The 27132-nt window shown below is 42.6% G+C and overlaps 2 long non-coding RNA genes and 1 pseudogene across 3 annotated transcripts; 2 read left to right on the top strand and 1 right to left on the bottom strand.

The window, feature by feature from the left end:
* Positions 1–252: 252 nt before the first annotated feature.
* Positions 253–3815, bottom strand: LOC147211344 (uncharacterized). Its single transcript, XR_015102534.1, has 3 exons — positions 3462–3815; positions 623–749; positions 253–543 (listed from the first exon to the last, which is right to left on the bottom strand). It is a non-coding gene; the product is annotated as an uncharacterized LOC147211344 (long non-coding RNA).
* A 3992-nt stretch (positions 3816–7807) lies between these two features.
* LOC147211345 (uncharacterized) lies at positions 7808–26377 on the top strand. Of its 2 annotated transcripts, XR_015100447.1 has the most exons (4): positions 7808–7958; positions 11051–11200; positions 25916–25972; positions 26045–26377. It is a non-coding gene; the product is annotated as an uncharacterized LOC147211345 (long non-coding RNA). The 2 variants fall into 2 exon arrangements; XR_015100437.1 differs by having other exon boundaries at positions 25916–26377.
* LOC147211346 (uncharacterized) lies at positions 17601–18885 on the top strand (annotated as a pseudogene).
* Positions 26378–27132: the final 755 nt, after the last annotated feature.

Below are 27132 nucleotides of genomic sequence, written 5' to 3' on the forward strand. Positions count from 1 at the left end.
GGATTCCACTCATGTTGGTTGCAGGGAGGGAAAATATTTTTCAAGCATCGGATTCCAAGTAAGACTGATAATACTTTCTCAAGTTAGTATCTTGAGTATATGTATCCCCGTCGGCGCATGATGCAAAACAGCTAACAATGGAAATGGGAAAGTATCCAGCAAGAAATTCTGCACACTTCCTGGTGCTAAATACTGTCCAGGGTCAGGCAAAATGATCTGACACATTTGTAGGTTAAATAAAAGGCAAATAAAGGAAAGAAACAAAAGTGTTTTAATTTTCGAAAAGTACATATAATTCCATTCAGTTTCATTATGTTTTAAAGATGAAGTGGAGTTCTGGCGGTGTGAGGTCGCCCGGTTGATTTTCGTTTCAATGCAGATCCAGTAGCTCTGAAGTTGGTAACCCATAACAAGATGGTGTTTCGAGCTGGTACGGGATCATGTCTACCAAGATTGAAGTGCAAACGGAACACTCGTTGTGTAGCAGTCACAGATTCGTTTGTTCTGATAAACGATTCTCACCAGTCCAATTCATGGCAGCAACTGAAAAGGAAAAGAAAAACAATGCCATTATAAAGAAACAAAGCTAATTGGCATCATATGAAAAAAATACTTTATTCACCTATAAATGTGTCAGATCATTTTCCCTGACCCTGTAGACACTTCTCTGCAAGGACCCCACTTCAAACAATGGCTGTGCTCTGTCTGTCTGATTGGCATCACTGGTGTGTGCATTGCACTGATTATATCTGATGGCACAAAAAGAAGAAGAAAAAAAAACATTTAATGATCCCACTCTGTCTTGCATTTTATTTTAAGTTAATAAATGACAGTGTGGTACGGCAATAAGGGTAATCCAGAAGAGGACGTCATCATCGGCTTCGATGGGCAACTTCAAACAAATTCCCCTTGATCAAATCTGATTGATGCATGGAGATAGAAAATGGGCCATCAAATCAGTGACGGCTGGAAGAGTTTTCTCAAGACCATACCGTTCATAAAATTATTCATTTTTTTGTTTGCAAATGCTGGGCATTCAAGTTACGAATGCCCTGTTTACGTACGTTTCGAGTCAACTCAACTCAATTGTATTTCTAGTGCACTATAAAACAACCACCACTGTATACAAAGAGCTGTAGATGGAGCAAAAATAATTCATACAACAAACAATAAATGGCTAACAAAGGCAGTAGAAAGCACACACACACAAAATCAAGTCTCACGCCGAATGAAAAGCCAAAGAATTAAATGGGTTTTAAGACGAGTTTGAAAGATGGGCACTGAGAGGGGGACTAAAGTAAAACATTGTTGCAGAGAAATTACTTCTATGTAGGAACTACCTTTGATACACAGGTATGAATGTTCTCGGCACGGACGAGTGGATGGATCCATGTTGTAATTCTTCTTTAACCATTGTTGACGGCATCCATTTCAAATTGCTGTGATCTGAAAATTAATTATATCCATCTATGGCTGAAGGCAGAAGCTGTGTCATGTGAAGGCCTCTTTGACGTTCTTGATCATCCAATCACAAATCGCTGTTGCGTTTGTGACCTTGGAAAGTCATTCTTTTTCGGCCCCAAACAGCTATTTAAAAGTGTATGTTAATTATTCAAATGTAGCCTTTTTTTGTTGAAGAACTTTTAATGTCGGTGTAATAACGTTGAATAAGTTTTGTAACCAGACTACTGTACGTAAGTGTTGTGATTTTTTTTTTTTTTGTCTTTCATGTTGAAAACTGACATTATCCAAGGACGACTCTTGATATCCAAATGACAGCTCAAGTGTATAACACGACTCTTTCTGAGAGCCCCTCCCCTGGCCCGAAAGCAAAGTTCTCTTCCCCTCGACATTTTTTTCAGGTGATAAGAGTCGTAGAATGTTAATTCATCTGTAGATAGAAAACTTAGATTTTTGCTCTTCTGTACTGTATATCTGTTTTTAATGTCAGTGCACACTAAAATGGCCATACGAGGAAGGAGGAACACACAAAAGCTAAGCTTGAAAAGCTCCACTGGGGCTTTGTTACCGATCAGTATGTGTCACCACATGCAAGATAATCAATGCCAAAAGACATCGGTTAAGTTCTATCAGCAATTTCTGGGTTGTCACTTGCCACATCAGACCCGCTGTCCACCCACAATCCTACAATCACACTGACAAAAACGGATACAATGTTTCTTGTGTTATCACTTGGCCACATCAGGAAGGATTCTGATTGGCTACTGTGATGGCTGACATTTGTGTTCTTGTCTCTGGGGATTATGCGACATTGCAAAACTGTGCAGGCTAACATTTTCACTTCGATGACTTTGGTCTCGTTCAAATGACCGAGGGTCTTAGCAGGGAGATACATGACATTTTGTGACAGGAATCCATCATCTTTTTAGCACTAGCTAATCACAAATCATCCATGCAGCAGTACACTATAGACATTTCACAACTTTGCATCGGATTTAGTAACCTTTTTGAGTTTATTCAAGATTCAGAAACTATTTCAGTCAGTGTTGCTGCTCACTTTTAGTTCCTCCTTGTCCATTGCACAACAAACAATTAGAATATTTATGCCATATATTTATTCAGCCCAAATTCAAAAGTGAGTCAGCCAACTTGAAATTGGCTTTGGAATGTGTTTAATTAAAACTATGTGTATCCATCACAAGTGGCACAGAAGTAATGGGAAACTTTGCAGAGCCAGGGGGTCAAATTATGTTCTCCATCATCTTATCCATACATCGCAACACAAGATGCTAAGTTAAAGTGCATTGGTATTGCGGCTGAGAAAAATGAACCTGAAAAGGAGTCTGAAGGATTTACTTGGAGTTGTGCAGATAAACCCGTTCATCAGTCAGCTTGACCTTGGGAGCACAAAAGGTCAAGGGGCAGATTAAAGGGAAGGCCTAGCTCAAACAGTAGGTGCACTCAAACATGTCAGCAGCTCTGCTGGGTTCACAACGGATTCTGAGAAGTCAGAGGAAACTTTCAGGCCTGACGCCTTTTGCTCCACAAAAATGCGAAGGCTGAATCGGCAGTTCACACCACACGCTGCCTATTATGAATGCAAACAGAGACTTCTTTTGAGGACAGACAAAGGACAAGCAAACCTGAACACGCTGGGACAGGTGTGCGTTCTACACTGTCGCTGCACCATTTTCCAGACGATTTTGAAGGTCAACACCAGCTAGTCTCATACTGAAACAAACACAGCCATCGGAATTAAAGATCTGTAACGCCTGGTCAACGGTGCAGGGCGTTTTAGTTCTCCTGCTTACACTCTAGCCCACTAGAATGCGTGACCGGCTAGTTAACAATAAAGGACATCAACTACGACCGAAAATTAAACCCCACCTATAAGTAAACCCCATAGAAAAACAAACCAAAATGTTATAGTGACGTAACCAGCGGGACGTGGCTCGGAGATTGCTTCCTCCAGCGAAACCCGAGTGGAGTGGTGTACTCACCCCCCTCCACGGGTTACCGTCTGTTTGCAGGGGCCGCTTCCACCTTGTGGGGGGGAAGCAGGACTTGTGGAGCCAACCCGACTCGAGAGTGCGAAATGGAAAAAAAAATAATCCCACGCTGTCCTCACCGAGTACAGCGTTCTTTCCTCCCACGATGTCCTCAGTGACAGGGAATTGCGATCCAACGTATTCAGCTCGGTCCTCAATCGTCAGATCGAATGATCAAGAAAGAGTTAATTTTTTTCTCTAAACGAGTCCGACGTGACCAGTTGTCACAGCCTACTTGGTGCGTGGAAAACCAGTCAACAACACGAAGTCGTAACAGCGAGAGAGCACACACCTCTACCTGCACGAGCGGCCGGTGGCTAACAAACATTTCCTCTCTCCTACCACGCCGACGTGTCCGCTCCTTTACCAGTCGCAGCCAATTATCACCACCTGTGCTATTTCCCGTGCCGGACCGGCGGAACTACCTAACAGGCGCACACAAACAAATCAGGGGCTCCAGATCTATCCCAAAATCCTTTATGACATCATATCCATCCGTTAATCTCAGGTTGTTACAGTCAAGGATGACCAAAGTAAAAGGGACGCATTTACTATGGTCTACCCGGTGTTGCTCAGTTGAGGTGAAGAAAATACACATTCATCCATTTCCAACACCGCTTATCCTGGACAGGGTGAAGGAGGGGGGCGGGGGGTTGCTGGATCCACCCTGAACTGGCCGCCAGTCAGTCGCAGGGCACATACGGAGACAAACAATCAGTCACACCGGTGAGAGAAGTATTGTGGATAAATTGACTATGAATTTTAGTTACCATTTTGGTGGTTTTCATTTTTACCATGTCACCTTTGCGGTATGGATTTAAGAAAAAAAAAAGAAACATCTAATTTCCCATTAGTATGCATCTTTTTTCATGATTGATCTTTACATTTAACTTTTACTGAAGAGAAATTGTCAATATAATCTACATGGTTGACTGTCTTAAATGATAAATAATAGCTTCCTTGGTGTTATCAAAGCAACCCCAGGTCTGGTTTGTGGTTGTGGTACTTTTGTGAGCAGTTCTTGTACAAACCTTGCCACATTGCCACACAGTCAAATGACCAAACACTTTTTGTGTCCCCATGTTGATCACTGCCCCTAAGATTATGGCATCAAGGCATTGCTCTGTTATACTATGCTGTATAAATCAATTACAAAATGTTAAAATCATATCTTTCGATAGCCTTTTAATTTGACTCATCATGTCATAGTAATACATATTCTACTTTGAGACATACTTTGTAATAACATTGCTCATTAAGTCTTCCAACATATGTTTCGGAACTGATTGCAAGCAGTGCATCCTGCTGCACAGACTTTAAAAATACTAATGTAGGAAAGCGAGGTCACCAACTTGAATCGGTCGGTGAAGGCCCTCGTTATCGAGGAATGCGGCCCCCAGGACAAGGCGACGGCTCCTGGTGCTTGTGTCAATAAATCAATTACAAAATGTTAAAATCATATCTTTCGATAGCCTTTTAATTTGACTCATCATGTCATAGTAATACATATTCTACTTTGAGACATACTTTGTAATAACATTGCTCATTAAGTCTTCCAACATATGTTTCGGAACTGATTGCAAGCAGTGCATCCTGCTGCACAGACTTTAAAAATACTAATGTAGGAAAGCGAGGTCACCAACTTGAATATACCGTACTTCAAATTCAGGAAACAATGAGTCAAAATATCACTACTGTATCATAATGACAAGCCACGACTTCCCTATAAAAATCTGTCTCTCGCTCAATTTCTTTGAGTTGCCGCTGGAGATTAGAGAAAGGGTGTTTCCAGCACCATAAAGTATTACACCAAAAAGTTGTCACATGTGGAGGATAATTTGGACACAGAAGCATGGAAATTTGAACAGTAAAGGTATTTATCTATGAAAATATAAAGTAACTACAGAGAGCAGGGCTGGGGACAGAAGACACAGAAGAGAGCTGACAATCTGACATATTGTCAGTATGTCACTGAGTAATCCGAGTTCACATACTGGAAGATATCAGGCTTATATAACACAAAAATAAAGGCCCACAGAACCTGCACCAGAATTGATTCATTAAGGAACAGCCAGTCACAACACATGTATTCATGCAGAGTATCATGAGGTATAAAAAGACCACATCCATGTGAAAATGTCATGAAACTCACAGGTATCAAAATCTTTCCCGAGATGAGGAGGTGGCGAGACAGTGACAAGGGGTGGACATGGCTTCCCCTAGCCACCACCTAGCTCCACCCCTGATTAACGGTTCTTCAGAACGTGAAGCAGATTGGTGAGCGGCCCGCTCTCTCATACTTTGCATATTCCATAGCATGTTTAGTTGAGGGCGGCCCGGTAGTCCAGTGGTTAGCACGTCGGCTTCACAGTGCGGAGGTACCGGGTTCGATTCCAGCTCCGGCCTCCCTGTGTGGAGTTTGCATGTTCTCCCCGGGTGCTCCGGTTTCCTCCCACATTCCAAAAACATGCATAGCAGGATGATTGGACACTCTAAATTGTCCCTAGGTGTGAGTGTGGGTGTGGATGGTTGTTCGTCTCTGTGTGCCCTGCGATTGGCTGGCAACTGATTCAGGGTGTCCCCCGCCTACTGCCCGGAGGCGGCTGGGATAGGCTCCAGCACCACCCGCGACCCTAGTGAGGATCAAGCGGTTCGGAAAATGGATGGATGGATGGATGTTTAGTTGAGCAATGACATCTGATTTATTGTGCATTGCAACTTTCTCTGTGCATTCAAGACACGAGGGAGTGAGCTGTGTTCAACAAAATGGAATGGCCACCGGGCTGTGTGTTTGAGACCCGTTTTCTTTACTCTTTTCACCCAAACCTGCCCACTTGTAACCATTCAATTATTTCTCAAAGGTCATAAGTAACCAACCACATTAGCATGGAGAAACTTCAGTATACTGGACAAAAGAATATCGAGCGCCAACGATCCAAAAGGTACCTTCTAGGCTAGACTAAAAAAGCTTTTCCCACAGATCAAGTTTCACAGATATTTGCCTTTGTAACAAGGACCATGTGGATTTTGAATGCATAGTCATGTCTGTGATCTTATCATTCGCGAAACCAATTTTATTTTACACTTCACATCACACATGTGCAAATAGAGAACTAGGGATTTGGGGGGTAGTGGGGTTCTCTGTATGACCAAGGGCACTGCAAATGAAAGAAAGTAATCACCATAAAACTCATAAACAAGACATTTTCCCTGTGGAATGTCCGAAGGAGACATACTGGTGAAAGCAGACGCCGTTATTCTTACTGTGAGCATATGTACATACAGTATTGACCTCACACACATCTAAAGGATCCAGGCGTCGAGGGAAATATCTGCCAAATTGGACTCTAAGCAGGCTACCTGAGTGTTCCTAATAAGGCGCTGATCAAGAGTACATGAGTGCAGTTGTATGACAGAATGGAAAAGGAGTTTATAAGCGTTACCAGTTTTGATACATCGAGGTATTATTATTAGGTGTCAGTTCAGCACAAGAGGTGGGCAGGTCAAGTCCCCTTGGTGCAGGAAATGAAAATCATACCAGGACTGGGTATTGTATTTTCCTTCATTAATGTCTTGCATCGTAGACAACAAACACCACTAAATTACATCTGTGCTAAGACCGTGTAACCCTTTCAACACCAGTTCAGGTAATGTAAAGCAGTCTCGGAATACATAGCATAAAAGGGACACTTGGAGGGGCTGAAGATAAGTGTTTATATAATACTGTAGGTCTGTATGTTAGCACTAAAATTCACAACCCTAAATTTATCTGTCGTGATTTCAGTGTTTTTTTGTGATGACCTTTACCATAATTGGCTTGCCCCCTTTGGGAGCTTGCCATTTCTTTCATGTCAGCCTGCCCACATCACAGCAAGGAGGCAAGCAGTGTAATATTGCCTGGTTTGTCACATTCTGTTGTCATCTAATGCAGGGGTCCCCAACCGCCGGTCCGCGGACCGGTACTAGTCCGCAGGGCATTTGGTGCCAGGCCGCACAGAAAGAACTTGCCTTAATTCCGTTTTATTTATTTCGGAATACAAAAGATGTTTTATTTTGAAAAATTACCGGATTCTCCGTTACATCCGTCTCCGTCCCGATTGACACGCGTCAAACCACGCTTCTGCGTCACGTGACCGATTACGCAAAAAAAAAAAAGACTTAAAAAAAATTGGAAAAAAACTGCTGGAGATCGCAAATGACGGCGGCCTTAAAAGGACGTTCGAGACAACAGGATTAAAGTTTTGGCTGAATATTCTGAGATCGCCACAATAGCCCTGTTGCTATTTCCGACATGCTCTACCTGTGTGAGGCGGGGGTTTTCTGCAGCAACGGCGACTAAAACAAAATTACGAAGTAGACTGGACATAAACCACACACTTGAGGTGTCATTGTCTCCTACTACCACGAGATGGGACCGTCTGTTTGCAGAAAATCAAGCTCGGGGCTGTGGTGAGTCGTCATTTTCATGCACTTTAAATTTGCATTGTACCGTATTTTGAATGCATTAAACATTACCATCGCCATCAGAGTGTTGCGGCCAGATTATAAGATCCTTGTGTTTATTGTTATTATATTTCGATAACGCCACCGTTTTCATGCAGCTCATAGCATATTATTTTGTTGTATTATTTCCGCCACACCTTAAATGCCAGTCCCTGAATATATTGTCTGACATAAACCGGTCCGTGAGGCAAAAAAGGTTGGGGACCCCTGATCTAATGCCTGCAACGGTGTCCATTCACCACCATATCCAACTTTTGTCCACTCCAACTTGTGAAAATATGAAATCGATCTGCACAACATATTGAATTTGTTGACATCAAACGTGAGCTCATATGAGTGAAAACCATGTCAAAAATATTGTGCTGATCGTTTCTTGATTTATATACGGTCAAAGTTTTTGAATATTTAGTTACGCTGAAGTTTTGTTAAGTTTCAGGATGCAGCCAACCAGCCAGCCATGGATGTTTGGCAACAATTACTTTTTGGAGATTTTGCAGAACAAAATCAGCTTCTTACCATCCAGACATGGGGATCCGTCAGAAAAAATATATAAATAAAAGAAACTACAAAACTAAACTAAACTTTTTGTGGACATGAGACTGTTAAGGTGTGCAAGCAAAAATGACGAAAAGAGACGTCATGCTGAGAACTAAAGAGGACACCGTCAACGCCTCGGCTGCATGTAAAAATTCTGTTCATCAAGGTAATGAGTAAAATTATGAATAATGGGAGATGAAGGACACACTTGGTCAAATCTAAGCCTAGCTGAAAAAAAAAAATCTGACTTACTGTGGGCAATGTGGACCAAATTTTGAGAACCGTTATACGAGAACTGAACAGTCCGTATAAGACTGTTGAAAGTGGGGACCACAACAATCCAATCCAGTATCACTCCCCACAATGCTCATGTGATGTTGCAGAGACAAGTCAACCAGGACTTTCTCACGACCATACTGAGCATTTAGGAACCCGGGGGCAGATATCATCCACCCCTCAGTTCCTTCCACCAATGAGGTTTTTCAACAATTTGATGACTTCAACGCCAGCTATAGATGAAATTGAGATGGTCTTCATCGAATCTTGACGTTCCAAGCTGAAGTCAGCAGCGCCCTATTCCCACTATACACAATGTTGGTGGTAAACTGTGAAGCATACTATGTCAGGGTGAATATGGGCCTTAAACTGCTTTCATAATTACCACTGAGAGTCGGTGTGTGGGCCAGAGAGGATTTAAATTCTTTTGTCTCTTCTGATGACTTCTGATGCTGTAGCAGCTCTATCAGCCTGAGCTGCCTAATTGTATCTGACAATTGCAAACAGTCTAGCTTTGCCAATAATTAAGCCTGGCTAATTCTACGATGCTTGGAACGTAAGCTGGATGGGAAGGAGTAGGCCACTCTTTATTTTTCATTCACTCTTTAGGTCAAAACTAACATGTAGGTAAAAATAATGTATGCAAAGACAGGTCCACTAGGGATTGTACGGACTTTACTACCACACAATGACATTTAAAGAGTGACATCATTTATCCTGTGTTTTTGTTTTCAGGAGGAGGCAGAGCTGCCGTCAGCAACAGAGGAGTGTGCTCACTGAAATTATTCCATCAGTCCTCAGTTGATTTAAACTGTCTTAACTGGTTAGGGGTGGACAACCAGTAAAAGGGGCAAAAAAAGCAAGACTCAACCAGGATTTTCAACTTTTCAAACCATGCTATCAAAGTGGAAGGTTAGCACCGCACACAAAGAGGACAGTGATGATTGCAAACATGGCAAATAGGGATACATCACAATGAAAATTCGAGTCCGACACCAAACGAAGAAACCAATGCCAAAAACCAAAACATGGGGAAAAAAATTTAATTCTTAAAAACCTTTAAAAAAAAAATAACGTGTTCAGATGAACAGGTACAATATCAGGCTTCCACAGAGCTTGCTGATGATCTGATCATTTCAATCCGGTGTGTTGCAACAGGGAGAGATGGAAACATGCAGGATAGCAGCCCTCCAGGACTGGGATTGCACACCCCTGAGATAGATCCAACAAAACAAGACACACATTGTGTCCATTGTCATTTGCCTGGAGGACAGTGTACAAAATTCGTAACATGGCTGACTGTGCTTTGCATCATCTTGAAACCTGACTGGAAAATCTCTACAACATTATGTTTATCCAGAATAAGATTTTTTACTGCATGTGCACAACCTTTTCAGAATTTTAGAAATAAAAGGCGGCTTTCAAATGGTTCTAAAATTAGACAGCGTAACTTGATCAAGGTCAGGTTTTTTAAGCAGGGTTTGCACTACAGCAGGTTTAAAATGTAACACTAGAAGACAAACTGCTGTTGACAAGAGCCCAAACTGATTCGCCAATACTCTGGAGAACCTCCTTTAAAAAAAGAGGAATAAAAGAGTCTACAGGGGAGCCCGATAGTTTAAATTGTCAACCACATCCTATAAAATATCAAGGAAACTGCCTCAAAGGAATCCAACACTGTGGAACAAGGAACATGGACAGAGGGTTCAAATGTGGCGTTTGAAACGAGAGCTGTAGGAATCTTATCAGTGGAAAACTGTAAAAATCCATGCCACATTTCAGGGGATGAGTCTGTACAAATAGGCTGATGAGGTTTAAGCACAGAATCAATAGTGAATAGAGTATGCGGATTATGCCGAGTTTCCTGAATAAGACTTCAGTTTTGTATTCTTTCACTTTGCCTTGGTAGCAACAGCAACTTATTAGGATTTGATAAAAGACCTGCAGTCAGTCTTCTTTCCACCTGCGTTCAGCTTTGCGACATTCTTGTTAAGCTGCATGAATTCCATCAGTAAACCATGGTTTGGGTTAAAGGCCACATAATTTTTCATGGAACCATGGAATCCAATATATTAAGGCAAGATGAGTGAAACCAAGAGCTGAGTTCCTCTGTGTTTGAAGAGAGAACACAAAGCTGATCAAAATCATCAGAGAACCAATTTGCAGTGGGAGCGTGAAAAATCAGCTGCACTCACTAGTTGGTATTTTTTCGTTTGTTTGTTTAGCTTTTCGAGATGGCCACTGCGTTTGTCGCGGCACCGCTTCTGCTCTGAGGGGATTGCGTGGACACAGAAGAGCACAGACGGGATGTCAGCCAGCAATGACGGCAATGCCTTCCCCCTACCATACTTGAATGCACCCGGACCTCCAACATGGTACAGTAAATATTCTCAAGTACGGACTTGTGTTTGCGCTGTCCAATTTGTCCTGATAACAGAAATTCCTCATTTGGGAAATGAGCATGGTACATGTCCTTTATGAACCTGCAAGTATGTTGACAAAATGCACGTGTAACAACACAATCAATAAAATACAAAAATATATTATCCAAAAACTGTTTATATAACAAAAACTGCAATACAGGTGTATCCCCAAAAAATCACAACAGTAAAATACGTACAGTATTTGAATGTTTATTTTTTTCTGTCTTGGGAAAAAAATGTGTATTTTGGATTGTTTTGTTGGATGCATTCTTTGGTTTATGACAATGTTTGCCTGCGTGTCATACAGTTTTCTTGCTAGTTGCAAGTAACTGTCCCGTTGATCACCGATGTCTGGTAATTCTTGTGCATACTGAAGGATTTTTGTTGCCATTTGCATTGCTTCCTTGCTGGATGGTGGCTTGTCATCAGGAGTTGAATCGATGCATTGTTTTTTAAAGCTTTGTAGATTTGCGTCTTTCCGAATCCAAGTGTCTGCTGGATCTTTTTAACTTTGTGTCCAGCCTCGCTCAAACGGATGCATTTCACTCGCTCCGCTCCAGTCGTTACAGTTCTTCTACGTTTCGATGCGATGATCTACACGACGTAAGTGAATAAAGTTAAAATCTTTCGCAATTACAGTAAAACGCACGCCAATAAAAAGTCGCTGACACGTCTTCGTTTCGAATCTGATGAATGAAAACGGCGAAGCGAACACGTTTCTTCGGTCATGTCGAGTGGGTGCTGCTTTTAAGCTAGTGCCGCGTTCTCCAGGACGTAAGTGAATAAAGTTAAAATCATTCACAATTACAGTAAAACGCACGGCAATAAAAACTCACTTGCACGTCGTCGTTAGAATCTGATGATCGAAAAACGCGAAGTGAAAACTTGTTTCAGCGTTGTGTCTTTTCCGTTGCATCGGGTGGGCGTTGCGTGTATTTAAGCTCCCGCGGCATGACACCTCCATCCGGGTTACGGGTAGTGGAATTTCCGCTTACGCAAGTTCCGGTAACACGTAATATCGTAGTCAAAATGTTAATGCATAGGTTTTTATTCCGGGTGAAGGATATTCCTTTCCATAGAATTCCGGGGATGGGAATATTTACTGTATTGCATGTCCAATAAAGTAAAGTGATCATACACTCGTCAAGTGTCCGTCAATAAAGCACCACTCACTATAAACACAAAATAAAGCCCAAGTATCAAGAGGCTCGCCGCAGACATCGGCACACTGTTTGCAGTCTTGATCATCCATTCCAGGGTCGAACATATCATAGGTTCGGAGATATTTTAGTTGATAAAATCCGTGAAATTAGCATTGGAAGTGACTGAAAAAAATGAGCTATGATGGCAGGTCAGAGTAACATCACAAGGGACCTGTCTGTAAATTGACTAATTTACTTGAAATATGGCAGAAGCTTACAGAAATGCAAAATAATAAATAAATATGGACATGAGGATTTGAAAAATGGTCTTACTCATTTATCAACCACAAATTCAGTAAATGCTGACTGGGGCTTGAAATTGTCCACCTGTTTCGTGTCATTGTTAGTGGTGCGATGAAAAATGCGATCACAGTGATACACGGAAAACAGCGGATCTGTCGTCACTCAAAATGCAGAAACTTGTCCACATTGAGTGATGACTTTCGAGAGCCTTTCTGCAGAGGGCCCAGATATATCGAATAAGTATGACTTTTCTGGTTCCTTTGGGCTTCAGAGAGGATATCCTCAGTAGCCAGGCAGGCTTCTCATCCCGGGCCAATGCCCGGGTGCCACGACAGGGACATTTAAGGCTCATTTCTCCGCCACCCACTTGCTCAGTTCAGCATTCCATTGGCATATATACAGCCAACTAAGATGCATTGCGGGCAGCCCTGTCACCGTGATGCAGCGCTACCCATAGCAACCATCCGTAAAACAAACTGTAAACCCTTGCTTTCAAGTTTTTTGATTGCGTCATGGCAACTTCCCATTTCGGCAGTGGGGTTTTTTTTTTTTTTAGCTAAAGCCACAAAAGTCTTTTGGACCGAAACCAAAAATGCACTTCTGGGGCATTTTTGGCCAAAATATTTCGGTGACCACCATGCATGCTGCTGTGGTTTGTTCAAGAGGACAGGTTTCCTCATTTTCTCAACTTGATCAAATATTATCTGGCTGTCTGAACGTCCGTCACAACTGAGTGAGAAGATTTTTTTTTTTTAATCTGGCTGGAAATATGATCATGCGACAGCAGACGAACCAGTGCTCTTATGTTCTAACGTGTATGTCCTGCAAAAAAATGGTGCATGAGCTATCCATTGTCAATTAATATAGATAATTGCAAAGCATCCCCTACTCCTTGAATTTATTATGATTATACTTTGTTTTTGAGGTTTGTTTTGGTATAGTATGACAAAGAAAAAAAAAACATCCATGGTCTCATGAGTGACTTGTGGACTTTGAATTGACTTTCATCACATTAGTCGTGCAAAACTTACCCCGCACACACAATTCTACATCCTCACATTAAATTATTCTTCAGCACAACAATCTATTATGTGGATTTCATCTTGGGGGCGAAGGTATTTTCTTTCTATTTGGAACCTCTAGCCTCAGTCCTCCTGAACTGCACTGTGGAATGGAGACTTAAAAGGGCCACTGGGTTTTTCTCTTCTTACCTTTCCCCTGAGTTGTGTGTTCCAAAGACATGCAATTAGACCAACTGGATCTCACTCTAGTCTGAGTCCAATTTTCAAAGTTGTTCAATTAGTCATGTACATTTTTATTATCAACAAATTAAAAAGATAATGAACCCTTAGATGCATGAGTTACACTTTCATAAGTGGGTCAAAAATGATGTGCATCAGAATCAATGTGCTATGTAGTCATGTTGGTAAAGTATTATCATATTGTTAATATGTTATGATGTGAAAAACAATTGTAAATAGCACAGCCACCTATCTATATCTATATTTATATTGCACTTATTTGAACGGTGTACATTGAAACTGTAACATTTATTTTGTGAATGCAAACACTTTGTTTTTCTTCTTTCTACCCACAGTATTGCTGCTGTAGACTGTAAATTTCCCCAGTGTGGGACAAATAAAGGATATTTTATCTTAATGCATTTTATTTGATGCACGTTTCTTTCAATTTAAAATGTTTCTACCTTTTTAAAACATTCGTAAAATCGTCGACATGTTCTCAACATGTTGATAACTGAGAATGAAACATCCAACAAAATGTCAGCAAACAGAAATGTCTGTGTATATTTGTGTGTAACTGATTTACCATCACAAAATAAAGGCTTAGTTACTGCTTTGTAAAAAAAAACAAAAAAAATGTTTTGCTTTTAATTATCTCTGTTATACGTGTTAAGGAGCCAACTAATTTAAATTTGTATTTATTTTGATTAAGAAATAAGGGATTAAATATTTTTCAATTTCATTCAGACAACTATCAGGAATCTGCCTCAAAAAATTCACATCATTCAGCTCCTAATGTCTAAATTATGAAACCCACAGGTTAAGGATTGCAAGTGGTGAAATAATTACTCAAAATACTCTACCAAAGTTATGCTGTATTTACTATCATGCAGGGTTACAGCAAAAAGCATATTGAGTATAGATCTAGGTAGAATGAACATTCCTCTACATTTATAGTTTCAAACCATCAACCCAATTTTAATAATGCCTTTCAAATTAATCCTTCAGTTTTCTTAAGAGCAACATCTCAAACGGCAGATGCTTTCCCCAAATGAGCAGGCAGGCTTTACATGTGTTTAAAATACAGTATCTAATTTAAAAAAAGAACAAACAAAAAAAAACCCTGACAACTTTTGACAAATTATATATTTTGACATTCAAATTGCCTAATATTGGCCAAATAAAAAGGTAATTTTTCAAAACATTTGCTAGATACAGAATGAGCAAAAACAAACTGTTAGGTTTTGTGGGAAATGAGCACAGGACCCACACGCAGACACAATGAACTCCGAACGGTTTATTGCCAGGAAGTGGGACAGGTCTAGGTGGCAGAAACTGAAAGGGAGTCAAAATGACCAAGTCGAGGAGTAGAGCAATGCTGGAGAGTAGCAGCTTGGCAGGAGAGGGTACGGCAGAAAAGATCGCTGATGAACTGGCAAGGGGTGGCTGTTCAGGCTGGCTTTTATGCTGCAAGTGGCTGGTGAGCAGAAGACTTGCAGGTGTGTAAGGGAGGCAGGTGCACCAATTAGCGAGACGCCCAGTCCACCCTGAAAAAAGGGAACAACAAAAAAGGAGGGGCGACACCGTGGACAAACAATGCATCCGAACCCAAAACGCCTGAAACTAAACAACAGTATTGAGGCAGTCTTGGAGGTTCATCAAAAAACGGAAAAAAACCACATGCATAAATACATTTTTACAAAAGTTTTTCGCAAGACTGTCCTAAAAAAATGGCCTGCTTTGACTGTGGTCCCTCTTTGTCAGATTCAACTGTTTGGAGAAACTATCATGCATATGCACACTGCTTGTGGTAGCTGAAGGCAAAAACATAGAATATCTAAAAGCACAGGGCAACTGTGCCAAGAAGTGTGATTCGAGATTGTGCTTGACCTGCAAATATCACAAATGATTGTGAGGCACGTTTAGCTTTTGCCTCAAGCACAAGAACCGCGTGGTAGCTGGAGGTAGTCAGCCATCTTTGTCCCACCCTAAGACAGACACACAAAGGACCATTTATTATTTAAAGAGCCAGTGTTTCCTCTTATGTATGGTTCTTGTCACTCAGCATGGATCAGCCCCCCTTGGGTGCTTTTTTTCCTCATATGGTTTCTCTGTGCCTTGCCATGTACTTTTTAATGTCAGGATCATTAGGTTAAGTGTGTGTGTGTGTGTGTGTGTGTGTGTGTGTGTGTGTGTGTGTGTGTGTGTGTGTGTGTGTGTGTGTGTGTGTGTGCGTGTGCATGCGTGTGTGTGTGTGTGCGTGTGTGTGTAAGCATAGGCTTGCTTGTGGGGAGAAAATATTTGCGAATGTTGAGAGGAGGGGGATCCTCTTGATATGTTGTCAGTTTGAAATGTTTTACCTGCACATCACTTTGAGTTGCATTCTTATGTTTGAAAAGTAACATTTCCGCAAGTAACATGGTGTCTTCATGGCACTTTCACAACCTTAGGAATTTGTAAGTGCACCGCACCATGCTGCACATTAATAGTGTTACTTCGACAATCACGTTTTAAAGAATGAGAGAAGCCAAAATCAAAATCTCAAATTTCAATAATTCGGCTAGCCCTGCAGACCAGTGGCGACATATGAAGGATATTTTGAATGATCGTTTATCAATTTGTAGAGCACACCAGTACTTGGTCAACATGAAAACTTCCAAGCATTGAATGAGCCAGGGAATGTCAGCACTTGACTAGCTTTTCCGGGTGTTGATCAGCGGATACTTGCCGCACCAGATTCACAGAAGCACAATCACTTGAACAGCAAGAGGATGAAAGTGGTGGGTGACGTGGCTTTCAAAGTTATTTAGGACAATGGTAAATTCATGAGCAAATTCTGGATTTAAGTTATTATTCTTTGAAGTGTTATTAGTGTTTTTAAAAAATGGGCATCTTGGCTCAAAAAAAAAGTACAATGGTGTGCTGCATGCAATAAACATGCATGCGTCAGCAGGCTATAAGTTTGAATTTAAGTGGGCCGATGCTTGATGAGTGAGGCTTCATTTTTCATGCTCATTGCATGTGATGACCTTTACTTAAAATTGTTGTTGCTATGAAGATGCAACATGGACAAAAAATAATTGATTATTGTTCACATATAATCATAATGATGAATACTAATACAAATGTGTGTCTCTACATTTTCGAAGTATAAAAACATAAACTTGTCAAATATATATATATAAATAAATATATATATACTACCGGACTGGCCTATATATATATATCCGGTAGTCGAGTGGTGAGCACGTTGACTTCACAGTGCAGAGTTGTTACCGGGTTCAATTTCAGCTCCGGCCTTCCTGTGTGGAGTTTGCATGTTCTCCCCATGCTTGCGTGGGTTTTCTCCGGGTCCTCCGGTTTCCTTCCACATTCCAAAAACATGCATGGCAGGCTGATTAAACACTCTAAATTGGCCCTAGGTTCAAGTGTGAGCGTGAATGGTTGTTTTTCTCTGTGTGCCCTGCGATTGGCTGGCAACTGGTTCAGGGTGTCTCATGCCTACAGCCCGAAGACAGCTCGGATAGGCCTGGATAACTCAGTTGGTAAGGCGTATGGCAGACTGGGGTTCGATCCCCGCTTGGGGCAATATGAGCATCCAAGGACCCACACCATCCAGTGTGGGTCCTTGGGCAAGACCCCTCACGCTAATGCGTATCTCATACCATGATGAGAGACAATAAAACGAATGACATGCCGGCTCAGACGTCGCCCGGTCAGGTACTGGGGAACCAGAGCACCTTGATCAAAAATGGGCGACTGGAACGAAGCGGAAATGGGCGAGATGTCAGAGGGGTTACATGCAGAGAATGTGGGCTAAATGGTTACTTCGAAACCCACAGTCACGGTTGACCACGAAACAACTGGTAGCTGAGTGTTCCAACATCCACAAACGGCAATTGCAATCACAACTTGAGATTGATGAGGTAAAACACAGATTCCATGTTGAGGGAGGTTATACCAGAGATTGAGAGGCAAGCCCCAATGAATGCAGAAGATGAGATTGGGAGGCAGCAACTGACCTGAAAGCTAAGATCATGGCGAGAAGGAGGGCTGGGCAACCTAGAAACCGATTGCAACGGCTGCCTGAAAGTCTCATAGAAAGTGTGAATGCAACACTGAGGGTGATCCCTACCGTAACGATCACGGAAACCAATGAGCTGATATCCGTTTCAGCATCAGTGATCCTAGACATGCTTGGCTATAAGAGCAACCATGGGAGCCATGAGATACGTTACCCCCCCATGGAAAAGACGGTTGGAGGCTAATATCAAGGCAGCTCGGAAAGATGTGAGTCAACTGACGGAGACCCAGAGAAGTGTGATGAAAAGGCCGATATCCGAGACGTACATCCAGATGACCATACCTGAAGCACTCGAAACTGCCAAACAAAGGCTCCAAGCCTTGTCCAGTCACATAAAGAGGTACACGAAAGAGAATGAGGCCAGACAAATAAACAGGCTGTTCGCAACACAACCTGTGAAAGTGTACGCTCTGTGGCAGGGTCCTAGCAACGGAGCAGACCCACCAAGACTGGAAACTGAAAAGTACTGGAAAGGCATATGAGAGAAGGAGGTTGCACATAACAGCAGTGCACAATGGCTGGTGACCCTGAGAGAGGAGCACAGCAACCTCCCTGAACAGAACCCAGTTACCATAACAGTGGCAGACATACAGGAAAGAGTCTCAGATATGAAAAACTTGACAGCACCAGGCCCGGACATGGTCCACACCTACTGGCGAAAGAAACTCACAGCACTCCATGAACGCCTAGCAGCACAAATGAACCAGCTGCTGAGGGTTGGGACTCACCCAGGACGGCTAACCGAAGGGCGAACGATCCTGATCATGAAGGATACCTCAAAGGGTGCAGTCCCATCCAACTATCGGCCAATAACCTGTCTCTCCACAACATGGAAGCTCATGTCAGGCATCATTGCGGCTAAGATAAGTGGACACATGGATCAATACATGAGCGAAGCACAGAAGGGCATTGGTAGAGATACCAGAGGAGCCAAACATCAGCTAATGGTTGACAGAACAGTCACACAAGACTGCAGGTCCCAGCATACCAACCTGTGCACAGCCTGGATTGATTAAAAGAAAGCCTATGACTCGATGCCACATACATGGATCACTGAATGCTTGGAGTTGTATAAGGTGAACAGGACCTTAAGAGCCTTCGTTGCGAGCTCGATGAGAATGTGGAAAACCACACTTGAAGCCAATGGCAAGCCACTTACCCAAGTGTCCATCAAATGTGGCATATATCAAGGTGATGCACTCTCCCCACTGCTGTTCTGCATTGGACTGAACCCCTAAGCCAAATAATCGCCACGACTGGCTATGGATACCGCCTCAGAAATGGAGCTACGATCAGTCACCTCCTCTACATGGATGACATAAAGCTGTATGCTAAGAGCGAAATGGACATAGACTCCCTGATCCACACAACCAGGATCTACAGCAGTGACATCAGGATGTCATTCGGACTTGAGAAATGTAGTCGGATGGTGACTAAAAGAGGCAAGGTAGTCCACACTGAAGGGGTCTCACTCCCTGAAGGAACAATAGCAGACATTGTGGACAGGTACAAGTACCTCGGTATACCACAAGCCAATGGCAACCTCGAACTGGCAACAAGGAAAGTGGCTACGGCCAAATCCCTCCAGCGGGTGAGGAAAGTCCTAAGAAGCCAGCTCAATGGCAACAACAAGACCCGGGCAATAAACAGCTATGCCCTGCCATTGATCAGATACCCTGCAGGAATAACGAGCTGGCCAAAGGAAGAAATTGAGACCACGGATGTTAAGACCCGAAAGCTCCTAACCATGCATGGAGGGTTCCATCGCAAATCCAGCACCCTGAGACTGTACGCAAGCCATAAGGAACGAGGCCGGGGACTAGTCAGTGTGAGAGCCACTGTCCAGGATGAAACATCCAAGCTTCATGAATACATCAAGGAAAAGCCTTCAACGGATGACGTACTCCGAGAATGTCTCAGACAATGGGGAACAGATGATGAGGTGCTGGAAGAGGGACCATCATGGGAGGACAAGCCCCTACACGGGATGTACCACCGGACCATAACGGAAGTGGCTGATCTCAAGAAGTCCTATCAGTGGCTAGAGAGGGCTGGCCTGAAGGACCGCACAGATCCCTCAGCCTGGCTGCTCGGGAGCAGGCGCTGAACACCAGAGCCATAGAGGCACACCTGGGACGACCCAACACATTACTGCACAGTGTAAGATGCTGGCAGGGAAAGCTTACATGGAACGCCATAACCAGGTGGCTGGTATAGTCCACCGAAACATCTGTGCGGAGTATGGACTGGAAACCCCAAGGTCAAAATGGGAAACACATTCAAAGGTGGTTGAGAATGACCGAGCGAAGATCCTGTAGGACTTCCAGATACAGACTGACAAGATATATATATATATATATATATATACTGTATATATATATATATATACAGTATATGCTGTATATATATGTGTGTGTGTGTATTTTTTCGGAAGCCAATCCTTTATTATTTGTGCTTATGCATGGTCTTATCTTTTTAAAATTTGTTTATAGAATATGTCCAAAGATATTGACGAATCACACATTGACAAATCGATGCATATGCAGAGTTAGTAGATGAGGGCTCATGTTACTATACCACTCCAGCTTCCACAGGGGAATAACTACAGAAGCATATGTCTCTCAGAATATCACTAGTGTGTTGTTGTTGTTTTTTTACAGAGCCGAGTTTGCCAAGGGCAATAAAAACTGTACTTCAGTGGCAAATGCAATTCTCCTGCTTCACAATAAAAGACCTCTATGTGAGGATTTTAGGTTTTTATGTGAAAAATGTGTGTTTGAAAAAAATAAAAGTGTGCCATGGACACAGCTTGTTGTGTTCACTACAGGTTAAACGCAGAGGTAGAAGACCCCCAACCAAAAGCTCAGGGATGATGAGCTCGGTCGTGTGCACTGAAGTTTGGATTTGACAAGTTTATGTTTTTATACTTCGGAAATGTAAAGACACACATTCGTATTAGTATTGAGCATTATGTTTATATCTGAACACTAATCAATTATCTTTTGTACATGTTTCATCTTCATGGCAACAACAATTTGAAATACAAGTCATCACATGCAATGAGCATGAAAAATGGAGCCTCAGTCATCAAGTATTTACCCACTTAAATTCAAACTTGCAGCCTGCTGACTCATGCATGTTTATTGCATACAGCAGGCCATTTTACTTTTAAAGTCAGAAAAAACCCATCTTTTCCAGTTCTCAGAATGTTCTTCCAATAGACTGAAGATCAGCGCAAGCATTGCGTCAAATGGATCCAAGTGGTGACAACGCTGAACAAAGACGAAAACATAACAACCTTGCCAGCAGATAAAGGAAGATGCACAGTAATCCTTAACACAATAGACAAACAAAACAGTACTTACACTTCTTAACGATGCCGCTGCATACTATATGAGAGACTGAAAAGAGATCCAACCACTGGGTACAAGACAAAAAAAATCACTGAGTATTTGTAAACGCTACAGAAGATGGGAGCCATCATACACAACAGCATATTACCAGGTTTATCCACAGGAGGCCATCCCTCGAATTTATGGTCTGGAAAAAATACACAAAGAATAGGTATCTCTCACATCCATTGTAAGCAGTTTCAACTCATTGACTTACTGTGTAACATTGCCAGTACAATTACTGTCATGAGACCGGAAGGTTCCGGACAGAATCAAACCCTACAAATGTAGTCTCATGAAAGTTGATTGAACAAAAATATTGATGACAAAAAACAGGTGCAGGGCTGACAAAGTACAAATAATCACGCTGGTCAACAAGGCGGGAATAATGCGAAGAAACCGAAAAGCACTTGCACAAGGCAAGGAAAAAACAAAATAGCTTGTAATAAAAGCACAAGACCACTGTGATGTCCACATTGGGGACAAACCCACACACTCAAACAATACTCTTAGACACACACCACCCACTGGAACACAAACTGGGTAAAATTATCAGAACCCTAGAACACAGAGTTGATAATCTGCCAACCAGCCCACAGGCCAACAGAGAAAGATTAAGAGCCTTGGTTCATGAGCGAGGCCCTCAAAATCTGTGGTTACCCCAGCTGGTCATTTGCGAAGGGAAGGGAGATTGGCAAGGTGGATGTGAAATCAGAGTGGCAGATGCACAATCTTGTCATTCCATATGTAACGGAGTGATACATTGTGTTTATTAAATTATGACGGAAGTGACGCAACAGCGCACGGTATGGCACCAGCTTCCCGCCGTAGTTCAGGCAGAGCTACCAGGGAAGTCACAGGTTATTTTTGAGACTGAAAAGCCGCGTGACTTCACCTATCCCTCCCGCCATACTGTGTTGCAGGCAATAAAAAAAGAGAGAAAAGCCACATCCTAGTGTCTGGTGTTCTTGAGGCGGCAGCGACGTGGAGCTCGAGACCATCATAGTTGTGACCTCGTCACACATATTTTAAATGTATCATTCCTGTCTGAGACGGATTTTCAACCAACACAACATCCAGGTATACTTAAAGCCCGGTCAGACCCAGAGACAAAGATAAGTACAGCCCAACGACCGCACACCCTCAGAAAAGCAATCTGATGTATACAGTTGTGTGCAGTAATACGTGTAACGATACATACAGTATATTGAGAAAACCAAACAATCACCCACCAGAAGGGGTAACTCTTCAGGTCAAGACCCAGTTGTCTATCTGCACCTTAGAGAGAAGGAGCACTCTTTTGAGGACTAAGATATACATATTCTTGACAGAGAAGACAGATGGTTTGAAAGAGAGATGAGAGTGGCCATCTCCGTGAGGTTGAAAGACCATCTCTAAACAAAGAAGTTGGTTTTCAACCAATCCCCCACATACAATGACATTCTTTCCTTCACCCCACAATAAAACTCAATGACTTTGCCTCCTACGCAACACGGTCACCAGCGACTGTGGAGGAAGCTCCACTACCTTTTACAGCTGAATGGAATATCGAGGAGGGAGTTGCCACCCAACAACTTGTTGACAGACACAGGCCTCAATGCAAGGCATCTTTACGACTCTCATTTTGCATTCCAAAAGAATGATGGCATTCGTGGTGGAGAGTGCTACGACCTTGGGGCGTATATAGTTTGGTTTTCCAGAGCAATTTACTCTGGTGCAGTCCTACCCTCTCCTTGAAGCATGAACTGACGAAGACTACTAGGATGAAATTCGAACTGTCTTCTGGGGCTAACAGAGCAGTCCAGTTGTGATTGATTCCATTCCTTGAGAATGATCTTGATGAATGAAGAAGTCGACAAGCATCCAAGTGGTTGATACCAAAGCCTATCTATTTAATTCGAAAAGCATCAACAAGCTTTCCCTTGTCTCCTGCTGTAAATTAAAGAGCAAGGTCCATTTTCCTCAGTTGGAGCTCAAAATGTGACACTGCCATGTGTGGCGTGATGCATGTATGCAACAGAGACACTGCCTCCCTGTCAGATTGATATGTACTGTTACTGTAGTATGTATGATATGTGCATGCGAGAGTGTTACTGGGCGTTCAAGCTGAGATATCTCTGGCTTGACACACATCAATGTGGTAGGAGGCAGTAACAACGTGAACAGAGGAGCAAGAACTTTGTAAGATGCGAACAGACATATAATTTGAGCCCTCTCTCTTCCCTCCATTTGTTTATTCTGCTGGCTGGAAATGTGACTTGGCGCATACGTGACTGGATATAAAATTACAAATTGATACTTATAAATTGATAGTAATTGATACTTAATTGCAGAAGTAATTTTTTATCTGATGACTAGTCTGGAAATGAATGCTCACACACATGGAGAATTAGAGGGAACATTGCCATGGTGGCTCACATACTCAGACAGATGCTTCCCCATGACTACCCATACGCACTCCAATGTATTTGACGGCAGCCAAGACACCACCATAAAATACACACATTCTCTCTTGTGAGGCGACGCTATATACTCGTCTCAGTGTCTGAGATGGAAAGCTCACTGAAAGAGTGCAGCAGAGTTAGCTTTGGCTCCTGTGACACCCCCCCCCCCCCTCCCAACCCTTCATACCTCCGCTCCGTCATCTTTACAGTAATAATCGGATGCTTCCCCCTGCTTGATCTCCTCCAACATCGGTCAAATCTCAGCCTTTGCAAATTGAAAATCGCTGAATTGCATTTGCAAAATAATCTATCAGCCCTATTTGGTACATTTATATTTCTGTAGGACTATGGACATCACAGGTCTCTCACTGTTTTCCCACATTTAGATTTATTCAACAGCACCCTGTTTATTTATTTATTTTTTCCATTGAGGTATTTACATTTGTTTTGGCCACTACTTTTACTTAAAAATATTCATTCATTCATTTTCCACCGCTTATCCGGGGTCGGGTCGCGGGGGCAGCAGCTTTAGGAGGGAAGCCCAGACTTCCCTCTCCCCAGCCACTTCTTCAAGCTCTTCCTGGCGGATCCCGAGGCGTTCCCAGGCCAGCCGGGTGACATAGTCTCTCCAGCGTGTCCTGGGTCATCCGCGGGGTCTCCTGCCAGCGGGACATGCCCGGAACACCTCACCAGGGAGGCATCCGAATCAGATGCCCAAGCCACCTCATCTGGCTCCTCTCGATGTGGAGGAGAAGCGGCTCTACTCTGAGCCCCTCCCGGATGACCGAGCTTCTCACCTTATCTCTAAGGGAGAGCCCGGACACCCTGCGGAAAAAAACTCATTTCGGCCGCTTGTATCCGGGATCTCGTTCTTTCGGTCACGACCCATAGCTCGTGACCATAGATGAGGGTTGGGACGTAGATCGACCGGTAAATTGAGAGCTTCGCCCTTTCGCTCAGCTCCTTCTTTACCACGACAGGCCGATACAACGTCTGCATCACAGTAGACGCTGCACCGATCCGCCTGTCGATCTCTCGCTCCCTTCTGCCCTCACTCGTGAACAAGACCCCAAGATACTTAAACTCCTCCACTTGGGGCAAGATCTCCTCCCCGACCCGGAGAGGGCACTCCACCCTTTTCCGACTGAGGACCATGGTTTCAGATTTGGAGGTGCTGATCTTCATCCCAACCGCTTCACACTCGGCTGCGAAACGCTCCAGTGAGAGTTGGAGAGCCCTGCTTGAAGGAGCCAACAGTACCACATCATCTGCAAAAAGCAGAGATGCAATACTGAGGCCACCAAAACGGACCCCCTCAACGCTTCGGCTGCGCCTAGAAATTCTGTCCATAAAGGTTATGAACAGAATCGGCGACAAAGGGCAGCCTTGGCGGAGTCTAACCCTCACTGGAAAAGATTCCGACTTATTGCCGGCAATGCGAACCAAACTCTGACATCGGCAGTATAGGGACCGAACAGCCCGTATCAGGGGGCTCGGTACACCATACTCCCGAAGCACCCCCCACAGAACTCCCCGAGGGTACTTAAAAAAATATATTTTTTAATTCTTATTCTAATGAGTCATAGTGTATTGTCTAATTTTGAATGTTTTAAAGCATTTCTTTTTGGGAATATTTAAGCACACTGCTCTTATTTTATCCTTTTTATTTCTCATACTTCCAAAATCATTATTTTTCTGAAGACCAATAAAACAACATGTTTGTCCCACCATTGACATTGCAACATAAAAGACATCAAGCCATTTTCAAAACATTAGATTGATCAGTAATTTGTAAAAATCCCATACACGCGCGCACACACACAAACACACACACACAATTTGATGTGTGGCTTGACCAACAGTATTAATTTGTGAAAAAGAATATTAAATTCACCAAATTTAGATTTAGTGAATTTAAACGTGGAATGAATGGTGTAAATAGCAGTGTGCGAGCATGTATGTGTGTGTGTGTGAGAGATGTTGAAATGTAAGTGGAAAGCAACAATAAAAAAAATAGAAAAATAAAAGTGTGGTAATTGTACATACTTCTATACATTACAGATTGTCCAACCAAAAGCCAAAAGATGACGACTCCTCGCTTTGGTGGTGGAAAGAAAGGTAAATAAAATTATTGTACCTCACTCTGCAGCAAGATATATTTGCAACTTTTTATGTTTCTATAATTTATAGGTCGTGCATCTGGACGTGGTGGGATGAATCGATGTGGTGACAAACTGGATGGAAGCCAAAAAACATCTTCTCCACAGCTGCACTTTTGTTCATAGTTCAATAGTTTTGTTGTGTGCAAATAAATTATTTTGCTACAAAAACATTATTATTGAAGATATCACCTATGTTATATGTTTAGCTTAAAACTTTGTATGATAGACAGGTCGACTTTGACTATTAGGTCTCTGTCCTGAACATCCGCTACTTAAAACAAAGAATGTAGTGTGAAGCTGGGGTCCTATTTCCCCTTGAGTGATTAACAGCCCCCCAAGTGTTTTCTTTTGCGTCTCCCACCTTGGGAAAGTCCCTGAAGGCTGTCAAGTGCCTTCGAAGAGGAACCCTAATCTCAAGATTTGTGGACCAGCAGATATGGTCTGTACTTTGTCAAAATGCCAAAATCGAACTTTGCTTGACTTTCTTTGTTTCTGATTTTTACATGAGGGGAAGGACTGCCCGCCCCTAATTAATATAATTAACATACTATGCCTATATGTACGTGTGACTGTAGTTGCTCGGGGCTTCCTGATGAAATCTGAGACTCACAGGAGCCCGAATCGATTCGTGTTGTGCCCTGAACGTTCAGTAAAACATCTTGCAAGAACTTCTCCATTTCCAGCCTCTGACTTTTGCACATCAACTCAGCCCGAATCAAACGAACACGCGGAGGACCTGGGGAAGTGGAGAACGGTCAAGGGATCCCGCTGTGTCGACAACAACACGCTTCCCCCTGTTTGATCATCCTCCAACATTTGTCATGTTCTTTTGTAGGAGGAACTTGAAATGATGCTTGAAATGCATGCTTTTACAAAAAGCTCATTTTCTCTGGATTTCTGCAGAAAATCGGCCTTTCCCATAAAACTTAGCAGTTTTCTAATGCTGATTGCCAACAAACGGAGAAAGATAGAAACAAACTTTTTTTCTGCTGAAAGAAGAGAGTCTCACCTTTCTTTTGACAGGTTGCATGTATATATAGCCATAGAACAGAAAATTCTGTGGGCCTTGCAATTCAGTCAAAATTCAGTAAAATATGAGGGATTGAGGGGGTTGCT

This window comes from Hippocampus guttulatus, chromosome 1 (assembly GCF_054856545.1).
Source record: "Hippocampus guttulatus isolate MCC_2025c chromosome 1, RoL_Hgut_1.0, whole genome shotgun sequence".
NCBI classification, from domain to species: Eukaryota; Metazoa; Chordata; class Actinopteri; order Syngnathiformes; family Syngnathidae; genus Hippocampus; species Hippocampus guttulatus.